This window comes from Calidris pugnax, unplaced genomic scaffold (assembly GCF_001431845.1).
Source record: "Calidris pugnax isolate Ruff unplaced genomic scaffold, ASM143184v1 scaffold8, whole genome shotgun sequence".
Taxonomy (NCBI): Eukaryota; Metazoa; Chordata; class Aves; order Charadriiformes; family Scolopacidae; genus Calidris; species Calidris pugnax.
Window position 1 is genome coordinate 24,014,740 of NW_015090830.1, and position 12,223 is coordinate 24,026,962.

At 38.2% G+C, this 12,223-nt stretch overlaps 1 long non-coding RNA gene across 1 annotated transcript; it reads right to left on the reverse strand.

The window, feature by feature from the left end:
- Nucleotides 1-8,611: 8,611 nt before the first annotated feature.
- Nucleotides 8,612-11,724, reverse strand: LOC106887378. The gene is made up of 3 exons (XR_001411872.1): nt 11,674-11,724; nt 11,118-11,288; nt 8,612-8,692 (listed from the first exon to the last, which is right to left on the reverse strand). It is a non-coding gene; the product is annotated as an uncharacterized LOC106887378 (long non-coding RNA).
- Between the last annotated feature and the right edge of the window lie 499 nt (nt 11,725-12,223).

The following is a 12,223-nucleotide window of genomic DNA, read 5'->3' on the forward strand; positions in this document are numbered from 1 at the left end:
AGCATGGAAGACAAAGTGGGAGGGCACACCTCCCACCCACTGAACAGAAGTATTTAATCAAGGTGTTTCTGGGCACAACAGGAAAATAAATTTTAAGTAGCCCAAGGCTTACATTAATAAAAATAAAATAAATAACATAAACTAGAGGTTCTTAAAAATATCATTTGTCCATATGGCTGCAGAGACAACTGTGTAGGATTTGGGGAATTTTTATTTCAGATACCTGAAAACTTATGTTAGATCCTAAAAAAAAAAAATAAAAATAAAAAATTAGGTTCTGATTTGAGAGCTCTAATGATTCTCATAGCCATTCCAGTGAAAAGAATAAGAACCAGGAAACCTGGAAAGTAAATTTCCCAGAGATCCTCAGGTTCTGTCCACCTCCCAGGTTTTCTGGCAGGATGATATGACTGTATTTGCCCAGCATTTCCATGCTTTTAGCAACACTGAAGTTCCTTTTGCTTGAGAAAATTCTAATCACAAATTTATGACAATCCCCTGGGTTAAAAAAATATACCCCAGTATCAAAACATACTGCAGTTCAGGAGGGCTGGGATCTGGACCAGAAAACTTGATTAAAAATCAGGATTGTATTTATGTCAGCTTTGCAGAAACCAGCATTTTGGATTCTGATGGAAGACCTCCATATCTAGGTTGTACATTAAGCAGTCTGTTGTCTGAAAAATCATGCCAGTTAAAAGAAAACTGTTTTCTTAATTATCTCAACCCTTTCTAACCCACACAGTCTTTTTTTTTTTTTTTTTTTTTAATGAGGGACAGCCTGTGGGCTTCAATGTGTGTTTATTTTATGAGAAAGGGGGAGGAGAAAGACTAGGTCTTTTTAATATCTGTTGAAAATGATGGATCTGTGAGGGGTCTTTCGGGAAGAGTTTGGGGATACATGAACAAAGTAGGTCCCAAAGTACAGAAGAAAGTTGCTCACAGGGAGATTTCTCCTGTCAACTTGTTTTCCAGGATATGTTTTTTTCTGGTAGAGTTATTTAATGTGGACATTTAATATTGGAAAGTTTAAAACCAAGCTAGGTAACTGCTGCATTGAAAGCCTCTATTGGGTCAGATACTGAGCTGCTGTAAGTCAGCATAGCTCCACTGAAAACACTTATACCAACAGAACTTCACTGCTTTACAGTATCTAAAAGCCTGGATACAAATCATGCAGAAACAAAACATCCATTAAAAATAACCCTTTCCTCTTCATGCCTAGCAATGCCTCAGTTTATGGGTGTTTTGAATACACAGTAGGAAGCCAATGCTTCTTTGCCTTCCTCATTCATGAAACCCCATAACTTTTGATGCAGTTTACTTTTAGTGAACTGGCTTGAGGCAATTAGCTTTGAAACCAATTCAGTAAACAACCTTCGCCTCCATCATCTTCCTTTTTTCCTGTTTCATACAACATGGGTAGCAGATGCACCCTACCAATCCCACTTGTCCAATTCCCTCGACACAAACCTTTTGAGCATGAGATATGCGTTTCAGCAGGGAAAACGAACGTAAGAGAGTCATCAGCTTCTGCAATGGTAGTAAAACAGAAAAAGTGCGAAGCAGGGAGAAACTAGTTTTAAACTATTTTTTTTCCAAGAAGCTACAAACAGACTGCTCAACAAGTGACCAGCTGAAATCACAAAACTGATTTCACAAAAGCTACACATTATGCTCTGGCAGAGAAAATCCTCACTTGCTGTTTTAAAACTCATTTCTTCTCACGCCTCTCCAGGAACCAAAAATGAGCTATTAGAAATAGCACTGCTCTCCACGACAAGAACAAAGGGTACCATAGGCTGCTACTCAGCATCTCATTTTGTCCTCTCAGGAGCATTTGATGCAGATCTGAAAGCTCCCAGCTCAGTTTGGGATGGCCTTTGTTTCAAGAATCTGTCCTATGTTGTATTATTCACTGGTGTGATTTGTAATGCCAGGCTACAATGCAATGAGGGTATTTCACAGTTACATGAAAGCAACAGAAGCTAAACTTTGCCTTTTAAGCTTTTGTTCTATTGCTGCAAAGTTGTGTTTTGAAGTTATTACTCAAATATGAATCGAAGGGGAAAGTGTGCTGGGCACTGGAGCTGCTGAACATGAACCCACAATGTGGTACAGCAAAGTGAGGATTCTGATTTACATACATTTTTTGTTGCTAGCTGTACTTCTGACTCCTGATTCAAGTGCTTAGTGTGCCTTACAGCCATGATTCTTAAAGTGTAAGCTAAAGAAATTTTGTTTTTTTTTAAATCTTATTTACCATTCAACCAGGCACAACTGGTTGCATGCAGCACTGATCAGGAGAGGCTCCTGCCTAGGCTCTACAGAAAGCTCTTGAGAATAAACAGCAGATTGCACCAGACAAGTCAATTCTTTTGATAGAAGTAACACATATAAAAAGAGAGTAACAAAGAGCCTCATCCACAGGCCACCAAAAGCACTGGAGCCTTAACTAGCCTATGGATTATGCTTTATGGATTAACATGGATTATTAGAAATACAAGGTTTGCATCGACTCACAAATGAACATTGAAAGTGTTTGTGCCAAAAATATTTATTTCCTCTATGAATAGTGTTTTGGGAAAAAAGAAAAATATTAATTCACCTATCCATTCCCATTGTCAAACATTAAGGTTAAAGTCTTTCAGGGCAATATTTTTCAGCACTGAACATTTTTGTATATTTCAATGACTTCTTAGAAGTATTATTATTATCTTTCCGTTATAGCTGTCCTCCTTTCTTAGGGTAATGTATATACGTACTTGAGTGTAACTGGAAGGGAGACCTGTATAGAGCAGGTTGTGAGTAATCCAACATTTCAGCATTTTTATAACTTGCTGGAGACATAGCTCATCTCAACTGCTTTTTCAGAAAGACTGGTGTAAATTGAAACTAAGCAGATATTATCAGCCAAACTGCTATGCAAGATAAGTGCCCCAAATCTGTTTGGATCTTAAATTTCACTAAGTGAAAAGCAAAGAAGCTAGATTACGTGTACAACATGATCACAATATCTACATTACCAATAAGGAATTTCATCTGGGAGGCCCTTGTCACAAAGTGTATGAGACGCTTTTCACATTGGGTAATCTAAGGAAAATATGTGGAGAGACAGCAGGGAACATCCTCTTAACAAACAGTGGAAAGAGAAGAAAAAGAGATAGTGTTACACCTAATGGTTAAAATATTTGATTTGCCTATAATGGCCACCTTGCCTTTTCATTTTATTTTCATTGATTTTGTATGTACAACAACTGTTCTTAGAACCGTCCAAGAGCATAAGAACTTAAAGTTAAAACATTAACTTTAAAAAAGTTTAAATAATTGAAATTTGCAACTTACATTTTTAGTGCTGTGATAATTTTAAGTAATCTTTACACTCATTTTCCCAGAACTCCAGTATATCAGTTTTCTACTAGAAAAACATCTGTCAATCTATAAAAAGAAATGTGGGGGATCCTACGGCAATTCGCTAGGATTTTTTTCCAGCATTAAATTATTTTCTTTAACTTGACATCAGTTCTTCTACAATCAAAAATACCCAGCTTCGCAGGAAAAATGTGTTGTCAGAGCTTCAGTATTTCTAATATCACCCAGACAAATACCAAAGCTACAGAGTGGTAGACAGGACATCTCCCATGGGTTCCATCCTGTTGTACTTAACCATGTGGTGGTGACCAGTGGTATTTTCAGTATGCATCAGAAATGGGGATAAGTGCCACTGACATTGCTATTTGCACTCTAGACTTATACATACAGCTGAGGATATAATTATAGATCAAATTCTTTTCTAAAATTGTTCAACTTTAATTTATCAAAGCAGACATTTCCACTCCCTCTAATCGTCTTGTCTCACTGATGTTTCTCAAGCAGGTAATTTATGCTATTATTCACACGCTTAAAGACTTCCAGCGACTCAGTAAATATCTATTCCCTCAGTGATAAATTGTGCTAAGAAAAAAACAGCATGGCAATATCAAAAACAATTCCCAATATCATGATGTTTCATTAGAAAGAAATTGCTTCATTTTTTCTTTACAAAATAATCAAGAGACAACGAAGACAGTAAATATCCTAAGGAATGCAAAATGTAGAACTGAGAACTGACGCAGCCTGGTATATTTTGGTTAAAAAGTTATGATGGAAATGTGAACTGGAAGAGACATATTCACTGGAAGAAATTCACAGATGAACAGTGATTGCTCCTAAAGACTTCAGGCAGGTAGAAGGCAAAAGTAGGAGGACACATTTACAGAACGATACATAGGATGAAGTGGGAAATTATAGAGCAAATAAAGCAGATCCTCTTTGTCCCACATCTAAAGCATCAAACCCTGTGAAATTACAGCTAATAGCCATGAAGTCCAGCAAATGAGTTCCATATATAGAATAGAAAAAAGATTTGCCAACCTTTACAAGAATCCACATCACAAAATTGGCCACAAACTTATCGGAAGGAAACTTAATCCATTAAACAGAGTTGCAGCAAACAACATTTAGGAGGAAAAGTATAGAACTCCGCTGTTCTCCCAGGCCAGTCCTCAGCACTATAAAACGTTATGCCAAGAAAGAAACAATCCATGCTGGGAATCCCACTAATCTCCATCGGAACATATGTAACTCCCATTGCATATGCACGTTGCAGGGAGAATGTTCTTGCTAACTTTCAGACATAGACTTGAGTCCCCAGATGGACTTGATAAATGTAATAGCAGCTGAGCTCAAATAGTTTTGAGGTGGTGAAGGCATCTCCTACTTAGCTAAAATAAATATCCAAAACCTAAAGGTCAGGACCACATCAAACACCGATAGCAAATATATTCTTGGAGCAGCGGGCAAGAAGTGCAGCACCACTGCAATAGAACAAACTGGAGAGAAACTTCTGCACATCCATTCCCAGATCTGCAAGGTTTCAAAATGCCAGCAGTGAAAACATCATCAAAATTAACATGCCAGATTAAATTTTCTGGAGATCAGGAAACGCTAAAATATGCTGCACTAGAAGCAGTAAATACAAATAAATAATACAAGTAGTAAATATGAGGGAGCTAAAGCCAGTATTTCTCAACTTTCATTTGAAGGACCACCTAAGCTTTTGAAAGGAAACCACAGACCATCTTAAGAAGTATTGTCATGTTGCTTCTTATTTCTAAGCAAAATTAGGCCCCGTTTTGAATGTTCAATTATTACTCTCTCTATTTTTAACTTGTGGTTATATATGAGCCTACAAATTTCCTGTAAGAGTTTTTTTCTTGACATCATAGTCAAGTTATAATGCCTTATGGACCACAGCACACAAAGAATGCTGCCTTAGACAAAGAGAGGCCATAAACTTTATGATAAACTTTGTGTGCAATTGCTATGGATGACAACATTCAGCATTTTTTTAATAACAGCTTTTAAAAACATCTATAGAAATGCAATAAGCCTAGTGTTTATGTAAGCAGTAACAGCAAGACTGAAGCACAACTAGGACAGGGGAAATACATTATTTTTACTTCCTACACAAAAGGAATGTCAGAATATTGTATATACAATATGTAGCATATGAATTGTACCTTCATTATTTTCAACTGAACCATAAGGCTATGTATGTGTATCTTTTTCCTCCTCAGTCCTTAGGACTTTGAGGTTGCCACTGCTGCTGCCATTTGAAATACAAATGCTATTTCAGATCTAGGATCTCAGTCCCTTGTTGGAGGAAGTATTTTGGAAGCTTCCAGCACACTTACCTGGCAGGGATATTCTTAATCAAAAATAAGGCTGACAGGTAACAAGTGTGTGGGGAATTGAAAATTCTTTCAGCGCCTGGAGAACTTTACATTTCCCACCTCTAGTTCTTATATTGCAGTTCCCCATGCTAGTGTTGCAACACATCTGAGGAAGGGAAATGATGCTATTTTTGTGTAGAAATCTGCTTCCTTCTAACTTTCAGCTTCACATTTCTCTGAAGAAAGAATGGCTCACGTGATTTGATTCTACAGGCAGCTGAGAGTAAAATCTTTTCTGCCGTGCTTCATTGTGAATGACAATGCTTATAATATCTCTGTAAGATATAATTTTTTCATGTCAATAGAAAGTTGATATTCATAATCTAAGCAATAATTATCCTTTGTAAGTGCCCTTGTTTTTGGCTGCCACTCTCATTACGGCTGTTTCAATTCACAATCTTGTCTGTAGAGATAAAAAATGCAGCTATTTACTCCAATGGAGAGAGGAGAAAAGAGATTTTTGTTGTACAGAAAAAAAATGTAAAGAGCTGGGGGGGGTTAATACTATTAGCCTAGTGCTTGAGGTTTTTCCTCTCTTTGAATTTATTCCCATTGTTCTGAAAAAAAATAAATGTATTTGCAACAAAGGGGGATATTCTAGCTCCTCCATAAATCATTTAATTTCTTTGTTGCACTTTTTGTGGTTAAATTGTGGAGGGTAGGCTGTATAACTAGGCTGTATAACTACCTCTCTGACTAGATTTCTTTACTGAAGGTAGTTTACCTGCTTGGAGAAAGGCAATTAACTTTGATTTATAATCCCTAATTAAAAGGCATGGCATCATTATTCTTTATGTTTGTAAGAACATATCCATACAGAATATGGGGCAGGAGGTGGGAAGGGATTTCCTTTTAACTGCTATCGAACAACTGACCTAAAGCCCGAGGACTCTAACTTGATATTTTTAGCATTACACATGCACGGAGCTTTGTCTTGTCTTCTTACATTGTTACACTCATGGCTCTAGGGAAAGCACACTCTGCTTATTATCCGGCTGCTAAGACCTACCCGCAGCTACACATTATTTGCAAGCAGGCTTAACTCCTGCTTTTCTATCTTTTTTATTTATTGCCATGACTTATTGGAAAGTGGGCTTTTACACCCACTCAGAATACCTGCACAAAGTAAAAGCTGTCTCAATCCAGCCAACATGATAGGCGAGCGGACCCTACTGCAAGAAGTGGCCTTCTGCTGACCTACAACAGAAGATCCCACAGCCAGACGTGTCTTTCATACCCCTGTCTCTCCCCAGCAGGCAGCTTCCAAGGATGCTGTCACAACGGATTTGGCAAACCTTCGAATTCTCCGTTGTTTGTCCTTTGTTAGAAAAGTAAAAGCTCGAAAAGAAACACAAAATTTGTACTGTGTACACAGAGAAAAAAAAATAATCTTACCTTTCGTCCATCATACAGATTGCTCTGCAAAAGTTCACTTAGTAGAAACAAAGCTTCCAAGGCAAGGTGTCCTGATCAGTCACCTCTCTAAGATTAACCGCAAGTACATCTCCTGCTGTTTCTCTGATACGAAACCCACCATAAACCACCTTCTTTTCCTGTTAGTATATCTCAAATGGCAGATGAGGGGAAAACTTACCAGAAACATGTGAAAAAGTAAACAGTTTGAATATCACAATTCTTGGATAGGCCATATTGGTAGCTCCTCACAAAAAGGCAACTACCTCTTCTCGGAGTGCTTAAACAGGTCCCGTTCCAGAGCAGAGGTAACCATCTATAAAGATGGAGCAATTGAGATAATTAGTGAAACAGTACTCAAATGAAGTGATAAGGTCAGAAATGAAGCTTATCTTCAATGCAGAAATGCATCATATTTAATTTCTTTATATAATGAACATAATTCACAAATTGGATATTTATATTCAGTACCCGTGTTTCAAAACAAGAACTGTTTTTCCAAAAAGGCAATGCTCCTGAGGTTTTCTTCACCCTCAACTTGGTAGGAGGAAGGGGTGTGGAGATGTCTGAAATAAATAGTCCATTAAAAAACCTGCAAACTACTTTCTTCCCCTGGGAAGTGCCAGCACCACACTCAGACTCCGGATCAGCCTCCAAATTTTATTTACTTCTCCTGGGCAAAGCAATTTCCCCTGATTACAACAAAGATTCCAGCATCTGCCCCCAAACCCTTACTATTTTAGCTCTTTCTCTCCGCTGAGCCACCTTCCAGCAACCAAATAGCTGCTCAGTGATCTGTCCCTTTGGTGGGCTAGTTATTAGAAAAGTTATTAGAAAGGCTGTAATGTGGGAGATTTGCCCAGCAAAACTTCCTCTGCCTCGTCCGATTCTGATTTGCACCCGATGCTCCTACTGCTGTTGATTAACTGAGCTTTTTTCTGGTCGCAGCCACTTGTTGTTCATCACTGTAACTGTACGTTTCAGTCTCCTGAGGGAAAATAACTGGACAGCGCGGTGCCGTGTGTCACGGCTTGTCCACACGCCACGCTCAGCAAAACTCAGCCGAATTATCCTTTCAAGTGGATTAGTCGAGCCACGTTAAAAACCTGGAATAAATCCCACCTGAATTTGGTTTAGTTTAATTTGTTGCAGAAATGAATTAAGCAAAATTAAATTATGCCACTTTTTTTTTTTTTTTTTTTTAATATGTGGCTTCACAGGGCTGTAATATGGTTTATCTAATATATATTAAGTTTATACGCCTGCTAACCTGCACAGGGAAACCTTTACAATCCAAGAATTAGCGTCCAAGTCAATTTTCCTATACATACAAGTTTGGGAACAGGTTGATTTGCTTGATGAAACGAATCAGAGCAGTCAAAGTACCATTCTCAGTTCTCCATCCATAAGCTGCTCCCTGGACCCTCTGTACGGCTGTACCGGGGACTGAACTCCCAAATTCTTCATGCCTGTCTTCAACCTCCACCTTCTGAGATGCTCTTCTCCTGGAAAGAGACAAAAATCAAAATAAACAAGCTTCAGAAATGAGAGAAGATTGCTGGCACAAACTAAAGGTGTGGAATGTAGCCAGAAAATAGACACAGGTAAGAGAAACACTCTGTCATTTCAACAGAAAGCAAAAACATCCTCTCTGTGCTATTTTATTTAGCACTGAACTAACCATAGGGTACACTGTGGTGAAGGAAGACAGGGGATAGAGGAGAAACATTAGTTATCTTCATATGTATTTTTCAAGTTAACAAATATACTCCTCATGAAAACCATGAGGTGGCCTGGGAAGAGCTCCAACAAGCAGCAGGCAGGGAGCCAGCTTTGGCTTGAGACACTGAAATGAGGAGAAAAAAAAAAAAAAAAAAAAAAAGAAAAAAAAAAAAAAAAAAAGAGCCCTCAGCTGAGAAGAATCTCTAATGTACTTGAGAGCAATGAAGCAATGATGTCAATCCCCAAGTTCATTACGGGCAAGAACAAGTCCCCAACTGGTGAGAAGGGCTCAGAGGCAAAACATCTTTTCCAATGACAGTCATCAAAAGCCAAAAGCATCCTTTCTTGTGACCCCAATGTTTTCTGAAGAAAAGGTGCTGGGCTGCAGGGGGAGCTGTACACCCATCATTTTGGTGCAGCAGTTGATGAGGGAAGACGTTCCTCCAAACGACAGTGACATCTCAGAGATGCACTCTCTATAGGGGCAGCAAGCAACGCACAGACTCCATAGGGCTCGGTGGAACCTTCCATATAGCTGGCTATATTTCTGACTGCATTTAGCCTTTAGGTTTTCCAGCAGTTCTCTGCTTGCTGTGTTGAAACTCTGCTCCCTGACACTACGGTTTTGTCTCATATGCAGGTACTGTCTAATTCAAACTGATGCAGGACTTCCATTCTCATTTACCACAGAAAATCTGTCCTTCCAAGGTGAAGAGCTGAGCACTGAAAACAACAGGGTTTAAAAAAGCTTATTAACTAATGACTACACCTTCTTCCAAAATTGCAACAAATGCACAGGGTTTAAAAAAGCTTATTAGCTAATGGCTACACCTTCTTCCAAAATTGCAACAAATGCCTCCATCAGCACAAAGAATGCCCAGACAACTATCTACTAGATTTGCCATCAGTACCAAGGAGATAAAAATTCTAAAGAATGCTTTAGGGCCAATCACTGCAAAAGAAGTTTAATTTTATAGCACTTACATGGCCAACATATGTCTGGTAAGTAATGTTACAACAGCAGTGCATGAATATTACACATATTTGGAACCTGAAAAGGTTTCACAATGACCTGTAAGCCTGCAGAACATGCAGTGTACCTGCTAATTTTGTTAATCTAAATTGATGCTTGATTTAAATAAAAATGGAGCAGAGAAGCCAGCTTACAAAAGGCAGCATGTATTCCATTTAGTAGATAATTAAGCAGACTGGATGTATTTGAGTCCCTAAATTCTGATGCAAATATGCTTTTCCTGCAGTACACAAGGAATGTAAGGTAGGATGTAAGCTATAGGAGGAATATAAAATATGAAAAGGAAGTAGAAACAACCATTATTGTTATTCCTATCTAAATTCACGGTGATTTATGACTTAGATATATTCATCCAAAGAAAAAGACTGGCTTGTTAGCAGCGGATGCTATTTCAGGTGATCAGCGCTACAGCCACAATACTAATATGCAAATGCTTGGATATGGCAGTGATGATAACTCATATAAAAACCTGGTTGCAACAACATTCATCACAGTGAGTAGTCCTGACAAAACCTCTGAAATCCTTTGCTTCAGCTGAGAAAAAAAACTTTGCTCTTTCCTGTGCTATGCTAAAGCACAAAAACAGCAGTTTAACCATATTTTTTTAACCAAATGCTGCTAGACATGAGAGGTAATAATTTAGCCATTTTCTGACAATCTGCTTTGAGCCAGGCCTAACAGGAGCCTGAAAGCAATTGTGTGATTATATCAGGAAAAACACTTGAGTAAATACTCTAGAAAAATTATTAATGGAGTAGAAGAGGCATTACATCTGGACTGTCTCTGAAAGCTTATTTGTCAAGATCTCTGCCTTGCCCAGTTGTTCTTTAAAGTCACTCAGCAAGACTCTGTTTTGACCAGAGATTGCAAAAGACTAATTTACAGACCATTTTTTCCCTTTCATCTCCAAAGCAATTTTCCAGGTTAGTTTAGTCCCAGTACTGTTAAAATAATTCATTTTGAGAACAGATGATGCCAGAACGTGCAAAGAAACTGACTATTAAACAGAAACGTGGATCAACATGAGCAAATAAAGCAATTTTAAAAAGGAATTAGTAGTGCAAACATATGACATACCCATTTAAATATGAGACCATAGACATAAATTTTAGCATGGTCACATGCATGTGGTGAAAGGTATACACACAGACAAAGAAACATAAATACTTACTCACCTCCATCAATGAATCCCTTCTAGAAGCCAGTGAGTAAAAATCTGTGAGGGTATCTCAGTCTCAAATTTGGTTGCTTGATGGAAGTACCACCTCTTTGGTCTGTACACACTTGGGCATATCGGTCATTATGGTACAGAGCTCCAGAAACTACTTCTTCTCCAGAGCTTATTTCTAGTTCAAAAAGAGACAGAGAAGCTACTTTGGTTTGCTGACTATTAGCCTCAAAGATACCATCTTGAGCTTCTTCATCATGCCTTGGGTATGGGGAAGAAGAATATCTTACAGCCCAAACACAAAATCAGATTTTATATGTTCCAGTTAACTGAGAGCAACAGCAACACAAGTTGGTGCTATACTGTGTTTCTTCAAGAGAAAGCTAGTTGTTTTGAATAAGATTTCCAATAGTTTGCAGCAACAAAGCATAAAAATAGCATATGTAGCACATACTCAGTATGAGTTGATCAATGCTGCTCTGATAAGTGAAGGGCCATATTCTTACATGACTCTGCCAGAAACCAACTGAAAAATTAGCACAAAAAAGAAAGTACTGCCTTACCATTTGAGAAAGTTCAAAGGCCGTTCCTATTTCTCAGGTATTTCAAAAGCTACAGAAAAAAAAAAAATGTAAAAAAAAAAAAAGAAAAGAAAAGAAAAATGTTTTAGTTAGCATGAGTAATGAGACTTTTTTTGTTGTTTTTATAGGTAGACCATATATTTCTACCAAAAATCCTAGATATTTTCAGGAGTAGTTATTAGCACAACAGCGTGGAAGAAATACGTGGGGAAGTATTTTAAGGTTGTCCTGTTTGAAGTTGAGTGAGAAGTAATATCCCAGTTTGCCTATCAACTTCAATCAGCTTCTGTCTAGGCACACGCATTGTGCTTAGCACCAGAGTATCTTGGCACTTATTCCAGCCATATGCCCATGATGTTCTCACAACTTTGCATACAAATGCGGTAATTTCATGCACAATTTATGAACTTGCATTTACCAGTGTGAGCCGGCAACGCTCCCTTTATTAAAGCAGGGCAGAAGCACTGCCTTGTGCATCCATGTGCATCTACCTTCCTTTCACCATTTGTCCATACCTGTACCGTGGGGAGAA